This window comes from Belonocnema kinseyi, chromosome 8, assembly GCF_010883055.1.
Source record: "Belonocnema kinseyi isolate 2016_QV_RU_SX_M_011 chromosome 8, B_treatae_v1, whole genome shotgun sequence".
NCBI lineage: Eukaryota > Metazoa > Arthropoda > Insecta > Hymenoptera > Cynipidae > Belonocnema > Belonocnema kinseyi.
Window position 1 is genome coordinate 137,979,791 of NC_046664.1, and position 11,832 is coordinate 137,991,622.

Consider the following 11,832-nt stretch of genomic DNA (forward strand, 5'->3'; position numbering starts at 1 on the left):
TTCCAAAACCCTCATAAAAATTTTAAATCGCGTAATTAGAAAGGAAGTTACAGGCGTTTGAAACTACCCCTGCAGGCATTGGGGTTGAAAATTCAACCACCCTCACTTGGGGAGGGTTGGTAATCCTGGTCTATATGTTTGTGGATTAACTACTATTGGGTAGGCGAACATATTGCCAGAATTTAGAGACAATCGAAAAATATGACTTTTTGAGTTGGGGCAGTTGAGGAATAATGCCCCATATGTATGTATGTATCTCCCTAGTAGGATAGACTTGGTCTGTCAGACCAAATAGTTATCCACGACGTAGCAAGGAATCGAAAGTGGGGTAGGGGAGGGGAAATTAAGGGGGTCAAATAATCATTTTCGCAAACCCCTACCACCATGTCATACAAGCTAGTCTAGTTCGCTTCCAGTTTTCGAGCAAGCAAAGCTGGAAAAGTACGATGGGGGCCAGCAGACCAAGACTATCTTGTGTGTCACAAAAAGTGAAGTTTGTGGAAAAGGCAGTAAAAATTTGCGTTATTTTTAACGAAGAAACGGCGATTTAAAGAAAAAAAACTATTCTTCAAAAAGTATCTCCATATTTTTTAAAATATCTCTACCAGACCAAGGCTTCCCTATCAAGAATATTTCTATAAGTCTATCTTGTGACGGATATATATAGGGGAAGTTCGAAATTTGTACCAAAAGACGCATGCATCAATTAAACAAGAAGATTGGATGGGTAAGACAGAATGCGTCCCGTGTTCAGTGAGTGATTGACTACATAACGTCTGGTAGACCGTTCACGGAAAGGGTTCGACAGTTCGCCTAAGAACTAAAGACCTTCAATCACGCACGGAACAAGTCAAAGCTGCTGACAATCCAGAAGCATACGGTTGGCAAAATGCGGGCGTTCTCCAACGTAAGGAGAATGATACAGAAAAAGGAAGAGATGAATCAAGGAGAATGAACAGTTTTTTGCTGACACATCGCGCCTCTTCAGCGTTTCCTCTGTTTTTTTTTTAAATCTACCAAAGTCCAAGGAGGTAGATACTTTGTAGAGAGTGGTATACAATATCCCGGAAACACAGGAACTAAGAGAATTTTTTTATTATTACACCATTAAGACATTTCCCTTTCGGTGTAGACGTGACTCACCTGGTCAGGAAGGGAGTAATATGAGGAAGGGTTTATAGAATTTCAGCAATAACCCCAAGTGAAGAGCCCCGCAAAGTCTTCATATGAAGTTCCAAACTTGGGTCAATTAGTATTCAAGGCCTTTTGTTTCAGGTGCCATTCACTCGTTTAACACTTTTTTTTATTAACTATTTGTAGCTATACTTTTCTGTCTTGACATACTTCTGTAGCTTCCTTCACGTCCATGCATTTTTTCATACAAGCCCTCGTGTTTCTTTATCTTCATATGTCTCTTCCAACTAGGGTCTTATTTACACATTTTAACCATTCTTTCCGGGGTCTGCTTCTGGGTACGCTGCTATTGACGTTACTTTAATAAACTTGTTTCGTTAGTCGTTCATCAGGCATTCTCTCAATAGGCCCGAACCATCTTAACCGATTTCGTTACGTTAATTTTGAGGCCCATACCTCAAATCTCAAGTTCTGCATCTTGTACACCTTCTACACCTTCTTCTCCGCAGGGAGCCATTCTTAGACACTTGTCCATGAATAATATAAATAGCCATGAGGACTTAACGCAATCTTGTCTGACATCTTGCATAATATTGATCCAGTCACTCAGTTTCCCATTTACTCTTACACTAGCTTTGCTACATGTATGTTTTGCTGTTATAGATTGCAGGAGCCATCCATTGACTCCGTACTCTTTCACAACTTCCCAAAGTTTACTTCTAGCTATCCTATCAAAAGCTTTTTCCAGGTCAAAAAATGCACAGAAAACTTTTTTCCTACTCTCAAACTTTTTTATGTACATTAACTTTCTGGCATAAACCTACCTTAGACTTCGCAAATTTTTTCATTTGTTATTTTTTTATTACCCTACGAATAAGTATTTTTGAGTATATTTTACCTACGCTACTTAATAAGCTGATGCCTCTGCAATTATTTCAGGTGCTTTTATCTTCTTTTCTTTTGTATATTGGTATGGTAATCGTTTGTTTCCAATCGTCTAGGACTTCTCCCATCTCAATACATAAATTTACAAGTTGACACAATTTATGTGGTATGTATTCGCCACCGCGACCAAGCATTTTAGCATTAATACTGTCAATACCAGTAGCCTTACCGTTTTTTATGTTCTGTATTAAATCCCTAAACTGAGTGACACAAACTTTCTCAATGAAGTTTTATAATGCACCGTGTTCTATATGCAGTTGTGGTGCCCTTTAGCTTCATTTCCCACTAATTCCCTTAAATCGTATCTCAAAGGTTCTACTATCTCATCTCTATCATATAGCATCTCACCTTTACTATTTCTCTTCTTGTATTTTGATTTTGTATTTACTTTGCTTGAATAGTCGTTTGAGTATGCTCTTTTTGTGTCGGCATTCATGTTCACGTCTATATCTCTACTGATCGCTAATACTTGTAACGCTTAGAGTTCTTATGTACGCTTTTTCTTTTCTTTTTAGGCTGTCTGAATTTCGTCATTCCAATACGTATCACCAGAGATTCTTGCTACAACCGCAATGCCACACAATTTGATCGCGCATCTAACAATGATATCTTGGAACGTAGTCTATGCGCCTTGTCTATATTTGTTGTTCATAAGTGCTTCCCAAGTTGCTTATCTATGTGTTCGTTTATATTATTCTGAAAATCTATTCGTAGTTCCGGTTTCTGTATTTCCTAGCAGAATTATTCTTTCACCATGGTTGCAGATACTTATTGTGTCATTTAAAGTGTCCCAGAAGGCATCGTTTACTTCTCTCGTATCACTATTAACTGGGGCGTAGAAAGCTTTAATAAATAATTTTCCGATTGTGACTTTAATTCTAACCCAGAGCAGTCTGGGCGATACAAAATCATCATCTACAAGATGCTGCCACGCTGTTTCATTCATAATCAAACCTACTCCTTGCTTACCATGTAATTCACTATATACTCCTGATTATATTTCGAATCCGTCTTTCATTTTCTATGTCTATACTTTTATATAATTTAAAATTTTTTTCAGCTGCAGATGAAATATCTAGTTTCCTTATGTGCATAGTTTCTTGTAATTTGTTTTACCTCGAGATCACTCGCCTCTCTGGCATTCCAAACACACCGTCGCCATTCATTGCCTGAAATTTGACTTTCCCATTCAGGGTGTGCACGCCTTTGTCAATTAAAGTCTAACAATAACGTCCGTCCCACCAAACTTCAGTCTATTAGGAGGGTGTGGGAGGCTTAAAGCCAGAACTTGGATACTGCTAATAACATTTATTCAGATTTACAAAAGATTTCATGGTCGTGAAAAGTCGTTATAAGTGTAATTTACCAAAGCTCAACTAAGGGCCGGCGTTGTTTTTAGATGACGGTTGCTCCCAGTCGGACCATGCGGTGATTTTTTAACCATTTAAAATATATATATATAACGAAGCCACTGAACGCGTCCTTGGCTTGTGGATAGAGGGTCCCTATGCCAAAGGTTTCTGCTGAATATGGTTACTAAAATAAATAGGCACTGGCGGAAAATTGTCCAAGGGTGGTTCCGAAGGAATTAACCCCTACGCGGAGGCATGAAAACCGTGCCGCAAGCCAACTATGCTTGGTGTTGTCATTGTTGTTCCACGAGAATTTAGGGAAAAGGGCTCGCCCATCCTTGTAGAGCCCCGCATGCAAGGATAAGGCTGCGTACTCTGAGAGGTCGCCCGATATTCCAGAATCACTGTTGAACAGGGACCCTCTATTTGCAACCCGAGGACGCGTTCAACACCAAGGTATTTCTCAAGACTAAAGATCTGGCTGAAATGGATGACGAGCTTCATGGACATTTTTTTGAATAATTCGACCTGCTGTCTATAAATTGTTGAGTGTATAATGCAGCAAGAGCTTTGGCATATCACATCTGGCAGGAATTTTACCGCCAAGGTTCGAAAGTTTGCGCGCGAATTCCGGGCCCGTTATCACACACTTAACAAGTCAAAGCTGCTGACCATCAGGCAGCATATTGTTGAGATAATACGGATACTATATGAAGCTAAGAAAAATCTAGAGTGGAGGGAGAAGTGGGTCAGAGAAAATCAACAGTTTCTCTCAGACCCATCTTGACTCTTCCAAGACCCTTTAGTTACTGTCGACCAGCCGGCCAAACCCATCACTACCGAGGAGGTGAAAAAAGTATTAAGAGGGATGAAGAACTATTCCGCTCCGGGACCAGATTGTATTCAGACTCATGTTTAAAGACTTATATTTAAAGTCGACAGAGCCAATTCCGGCAAATCCGGCGGATTTGGTGTTCCAAACTGTCGGCGAGGAACAAAGTATCTGCAACGAACATGCTTGCCGTCCTGGTAGTATTCTATTCATTTGGGGTGGTTTCATGGACGAAGAGCGAGATCAGATCCCTTGATTTCTGAACAAGAAAGGTTATGTGCAGGAACAAAAGCCCGGATTAAGAAAGCAAAAGAGAAGAACTATCGTGAACAGCTCCTTGATAAGAGGATGCACGGTATCTTCCACAGAAATGTGGAGGATCGGTCAATGTCGTACGAGCTAACTTTTGCTTTTTTTAAATCACCCGGATTGAAGTCTGGTATGGAGGGTTTCGTTTTGGCATGCCAAGACGGTATCATTTCCACCTTAACAAGCCGTCGCCACATTTGGAGCCAAGACATACCCAATTATAGCTGCAGAGCGTGCCATGCACATCCCGAGCATTTAGCTCACATAATATCTAGTTGTCCAACTCAAGCGGGAACGACCTACATCCAAAGACACATTGCGGCACTAAGAGTGCTTTATTACCATCTCTGGCACTCTTACGGCATTAGCCTTAATATCGCTCCTCTAAATTCTCTTAGGGAAATCGAGTTAATTGTCCACAATGAGAAGTGCCGCATATACTGGAACTTTATATTCAAGACAATTGTTTCTGTTGCATATTCGAGGCTTTACATGGTTCTTCTTGACTTTGTGAAGCGAACCATGTTCGTAATCGAAGTTTCGGCACCAGCTGGCAAAAACATCATTGCCAAGGAGAATGAAAAGAAAGAGAGGTACGATGGGAGTTGCAACTTTTAAGGAAGTTGCAACGATTGTACCTGGAATATTCTGTTAAACTAATCGTCCTTATCATCGGCGCTTTTTGAGGTGCCAAGCTTTCACTCGTTAATAGCCTGAAAAGCATCTCTGCGTGTGAACAAGATGCTAAAACACTTGAGGAGAAAAAGCAGAAGGCGGTAGTCCTTGGTTTTCTCCGTGTTCTCAGGGTGCACGAGACTTTTGCCGGATCGTCGTATTGATTCCGGTACAGACTGTAATCACCTATCTCACGTTCGTGAGACGTGGTTTTGGCTGAAATTTTACAGCAAAAATTTTCTGAGTATTAGTAATCGAAACGCGTCCCTCACCTTCCTCTTTAAAAGAATCTGTAGATAAAAAAATCGGATTTAACGTAAAAGTAGCCACAAATAACATTCGACAACATATACACTTAACTGCACACACACACACACACACACACACACACACACACACACACACACACACACACACACACACACACACACACACACACACACACACACACACACACACACACACACACACACACTGGCATGTGTCTCACTGGCCTATTCGACGAGGAAACTGAGCCGATGTGAGAAAAACACGGATTTCCCATAAGACTTCATAAGCAGTTAGCAGGTTTAGACCACGGACCTATGCTTTAAATACCAAAACGCGATTTTTTTTAAAGAAATGTCTGTGAACAGGATTAGACCATGGACCCTTTAATTGAAGTTTTACTTTTTGAGCCATAAAAAAAATTAACCTAAAACAATCAGGTCCGCGGCTTCATTGCAATAAAAAATATTAGTCTTTCCAATTCTAAATCACTTTCATAAAATTTCAAGTACATTTATAATAGACATGGCAAAATTGTTTCTTCTTTTCTCTGCGGAAATTATTACGATTTTCTCGACTATATCCTACGGTCTGTAGGCTGTCAGCCAACCAAAAGTGCAGCGCAGTAGTTTTCTATTAGAGTTACAGCAACTCAGCAGTTTTTTGACTAATGCAATGCTTTGGCTGTACATATATAGTCGTTTATCTAGTGCCCGGCAATTGTATTTCTTTAACGTCAAATAGTTTTCTAGAACGGTGTTTTATTTTGTTTTCTATTTATGAACTTGTATAGGTTGTCACATTGGAAGTAGTGACTTTCACATTTATGGGAATGTCCATAGTTTTCTACATGCAGGACATTACGTAGAAATCTGTTTTATAACCAATAGTTGATACCTAAAGGAAACTATGCAGGTATACTCTGAAAGGATTTTATGAAGGATCTTACGTAGTACGTCTGTTGTAAAGGATCCTACATGAATTCCCTAAAGGGATCCTATATATGTAAGGGACATCATTTTTGAGAGTCCACACTGAAAAAGTCATGTTTTTCGACATCCTACAAATTGTCAGAACATTTTTGTCTGTCTAACAGTACTTAATCGACAAATTTGTAGAACACAATTACCACAATGAAGAAGAAGACCGTATGAGAATAGTAACAGGAGCGGGATATATAGTTTAAGAAGGCAAAACGCAAACATTTATTTTAATTCATAAAGTTCATTCTAAACATCCTTTAACAGAATGGAGAAAACGACTGAAAAATAAACTAATTTTGAAAACAAATATTTTGATATTGTACTAAAAAATAAGAATTTTCAACAAAAAATGGAATGATTAAACTTTACGTTGGGAAGATTATTTTTCAACTAAAAATAACGGCAATTCCATAAAATAATTCAATTTTCCACCAAACTGATGAATTTTCAAATGATGTCATGAATTTTGAAATGAAACAGTTACATTTTAAAACAAATGGATGAACTTCTGACTAAAATAATAAATATTTTACTGGAACACTTGAATTTTCAAACAAAAAGATGAAATTTCAAATCAGAAGAGTAATTTACAAATACAAAGAATAATTTTCTATCAAATAATACAGATTTTCAACCAAAACATGCATTTTTAACAAAATAGTTCATTTTTGAATAAAGCAGATAAACTTTCAAACAAATAGTTAAATTTTTGACTTAAATAAATTATTTTGAAAACAAACATAAGAGTTTTCAACTAAAACAATGAATCTTCAATTGAAATAGTTGAATTTCCGAACAAAATAATTATTTTTTACTAAAAAAGATGAATTAGAATCTCTTACAAAAATATATGACACGACAATAATAACAGGCTCAGGTACAATTTTGACTTAAGAAAACTACCTGTTTTTCGATAGGACTTCGGTAATTTCTGGATATAGAAGTTCCAGAAACTAAAGTTTTTGTTTTATTATTAACGAGAAAAATTAGCGTTCGTGCAACTAACGTTGCTGATCTTATCAGGAAACTCGGCTGTGGATATCACGTCGTTTCTCGAAAGTTAGGAAGAGTTTTCAGTAAATATTTAAAAATTTATTTCATAAATTCCCTCGCTTCAGATTTTTTATTTCAGAGTGCCTAGTGACCGGGGAAAATAAAATGATGAAAATATATGAGCAAATCCGAGAAATATGTGGTTATAAATTAAAATTATAAATTTTTATTTGTTGCGTGAAATTATTATCACTATAAGATTACGCGATTCAATTTTTAAGAGCGCGAGGCGAGTTGAACATTCTCAATTTTTTCTAGCCATTTAAAGGCTCGGAATTTTTTTAAATTTACAAACCAAAGTATGGCATAAGCAGGATGATTTTCTCTACTAAATCAGGATAAAAACCAAACTCGAATAAATTTCTTCTGCTCTATTTAGTCTGCCTGATTTCTTCTGTTTCTTTCTGTCATATTTCTCCTAATTTTGTAGATAAGTTTGTTATTAATAAGCATGGGATTTGGAAAAAAGTTGCATTTTGTCTAGTAAATTTGCCGGCATTTTATTTAAAACTGTACAGCTTTTCAGATTTCGGAATTAAAATAAAAAGATATTTAAAAAAACATGCAAATTTCAAACTTCAAGAAAGAACAATTAAACATTAATATATTTAAAAACTAAAATTCTGAAATTCAAGTATTGCAAAGTAAAAAATTTTAAAAGGTATTAGAAATTAAACTATTTTAAATATAGGTATTTTAAAGTGCACAATTTTGCCATAAAAAATTATATCAAAATTTCTAATTGAAAATTTCAATAACAAAAATTAAACTGAAAAATTCCCCTGTTTTATCCTAATTTCAATGTAAAAACTCGGACTGCATTCAACTCCCTAACAATATAAAAAGAAGCAACTTCCGCCTTCAAGTTAGAAGAAAATTTAAAAACAAAAATGGTATCATAAGCCAGCTCAACACAAACATCCAAAACAAAGAATATTCCCCAGCGGGGACACCTCAAGTACTAAGGTTGTCTTATATACGTTATTAAGTGGGCCTCGTGAGAGCATCCTGATATCTAGCGTAATAATTAAATCGTTAAGTCACATGACATAGTGGTATATTCTGAGGACATGTTTACGATGTCCCGCTAGACCTCTTCCAATTCAGAGAAAAATTGAAAACAAAAATCCCCTCTTCCAAATAAGAAATAAACTACAAATCGATTTAAATATTAATAGAAAAATTTATATTTCAATTAAAAAAATAAAATAAAATCTTGCACCCCAGATATAGGAAGGCAACCGATATTTTATAATATTTTTAAAAATCAGTTTAAATCATTTCAAAATTTTTCTAAGCACTTATTATTTGAAAATTGTTATTGCATTTTTCTACAATGTGTATTTTTTAATATTAGAAAAAATATAAGTACAAATAAAGAGGAGGCCAGCCTTTTTCTGCAGGTTAAAAATTAATTTCTTTGTCTCACGCTAAATTTTATATTCAATACAATAATCAACATGCTTTGTCTGTTTTGTAGTCAATTAAGATTACACAGGACCAAAAACCGCCTAAGCCTGCAACATAAGAGGGACTAGGTGTACCTTATGTTTTTGAGGTCGTTGAATTAGAATCCAGTGTCCATTTGACACCGAAAGGTCAGTATGAAGGTCAATCTAAGGTCAAAACTACCAAATTCATCGCTAACCAATTAAATCAGAACACCTTCAGGTTTAAGTGGTCGCTGAATTCTAATCCTGTGTCTGTTTGATGTCATCAGGTCAGTATCAAGGTCAGTTGAAGGTCAAACCCACAAAATTCATCGCTAACCAACTAAATCAGGGTACTTTTAGGCTCAAGTGGATATGTTGAGATGAAGGTTAAGAGATTTTAATGTTCAAATTTGGAAAAACCTGATGAGCTTTTATGTAGGTTCTGTGCTGTTTTGAATTTGTAACCTTGTCGTCATTGAAGAATGCTATAGTATCAGGTATTTTTTGAATAAATTAAATTTGAATTAGCTTAATACCGCGTGAGAAACGTTTTCAATTCAGTTGAAGTGGTTTTAGCGTTGCCCATTCTGAACCACGCGGATGTACCGCTTCTTTCAAAACTTGCCAGTTACAGAAACGGGGGTGCCAACGCCAGGTTTATGTGATGTATAAAGTATAATTTCATGACAAGTCGAACAAATGATATGAAGAATCCAATAATGGTCAAGACTTCCTTTTGCACCACCATAGTAATGAATGTGCATATTTTTACAGCATTTGTTAAAGACCTTCTATTTTTGGGTATAATGTATCTACCACATATGACACAAAATGTATCTCGACTATCACAAGGTGGCTTAAAGGAATACTTCCAAAAATGAAACTGATTAAAATTTACACTGAATAGATAGTCACTTGGAATAAAATTATAACTTCCTAATGCAAGTTCAAAATGTTAGGTTAGTCATGGCCATCGACACTTAAACTAAACCCGAGATGTATAGACAAAGTCATGACCGTCTATAAATACAATTAGATATTTTAAATTCAAACATCAGCTAACTTCACTTTGTTGAATACCGAAAATCTAGAGAAAATTCCTTCAAACGCCCAGGCATCAGTTTCGATGCAGACGGTCACGACTTAGTTTTCATATCCCGGCTATGGTGGTTTGAATGTCATGCAGGTTTTGACTAACCTTTGGTGATATTAATATTAAACATCACTAGTAAAGTTTGATACAGTATTTATCGTAGAAATCTATTTTGCGCAGCAAAAATTTATCATTTGGAAATATCCATTTAAACCACCTTGTCTCCTTTATCATGCCACCTTGTGATAGTCGAGGCACATTTTGTGTCGTATGTGGTAGATACATGATACCTAAAAATAGAAGGTCTTTAACAGATGCTGTACAAAAGTTTTGATAAGAATGTGCTTACGCAGCGGGCACATTGTTTTTTACTGTTAATGACGTTTTTCATGATTGAAGCAAAAACTACACATCCTATCAAAAAATGGTTGATAACAAATTTGTAGACCTTTTTTGAATGCACAATTTTTGTAAATTCATCTTTTACCGCATTTTTCACAGTTTGGCCGAAAAATATAATTGTTGGATTTTTCATTATTTTGTATGCTGTCAAAATTTGAATTATCTATTTTTCAAGAAAATTCAAAAATGATGAAAGAATTTAATTAATAATTATAGGAAAGAAAATGGTTTATTTCTTATCTATATATTTTTGAATTTGTTTAAAAATATACATACAATTTAATATATTTATGCATATTAACTGTTCTTAACAGGGAGGATAGGACCAGTTCGCCCTTGGATATTAATGATTAATCATTAATGATTTAAGTCTATTAATAAATGTTACGAGTTTTAAAGATCTACTCATCTATTGATATTGCATTTGTTTTGTGGGGAAATACATTTTCGGAAACTCTCCGTCGGTTCTGCGAACTAGAGGTGCTTAGAATCTGCAAGAATCGAAGATTCCCCTCCGCCCTACCAATATCATTTCAACAAACTGTGAGAATTCAAAACAAAGTAACACTTTGACTTCTCATGTTGTCAAGGCAAGACGATCTTTAAATTCGTATTTGAGATATTCTCTAGCAATTTCCGACGTTAAAGCGGAATTTAAAGTGAAATTGGTCAAAAGTGTTTTGCAGTGCAAATTACTTAGCTCTTTAAGTACCGTGTGATTTTCGCGAGCAGTTCTTCTGTATTTATCTTTTAAAAAGTGTCCAATTTTTGAAAAATTTTCTCAATATTTTGAAACATTTATTTCAAATTTTTAAAACATTTTGTTTTAAATTTGTAAAACTTTGAAGAAGTTTTCTGAGTATACTTCAGATTTTTCTTCTAAACTTTTTTAAATATTCAGACATATTTTATAAGATTTAATTTCTCAAAATATAAACTCATTACCGACAATTTTAAATCCAATGAAATTTTGAATTATCCTTAAATTATTTTTAAAACTTTTAAACCATCTCATTGTTTTTGAAATTAAGTCAAATTTTTCTTCAATTTTGTTATTATTCTCAAATTATTTTAAAACTTGTATATCATCTAATTCTCTTAAAAAATGAGTAACATTTTTCTTATTTTTTTTTAAATTTTGAAAAGCTTTTTAAAATGTCTTTAAAACATTTGACATTCATGTTTTGCAATTTTTGAAATATTTTGTAATATTATCTATAAAAAAATTTTTCAAAATTTAAATTATTTCTGATTCTTCTTTTTCTTTATTCATAATGTGTCCTCTAAGGGCTTACATGACTTCCATTCCTTACAATCTTTCCGCTTATATCTAAGTTTTTTGTACAATCTTATC

The 11,832-nt window shown here is 35.1% G+C and overlaps 1 protein-coding gene across 4 annotated transcripts in view; it reads right to left on the reverse strand.

The window, feature by feature from the left end:
* Positions 1 to 11,832, reverse strand: part of LOC117177684 (SET domain-containing protein SmydA-8-like) — a 505,872-nt gene that overhangs the window by 192,515 nt on the left and 301,525 nt on the right. The window lies entirely within an intron of this gene.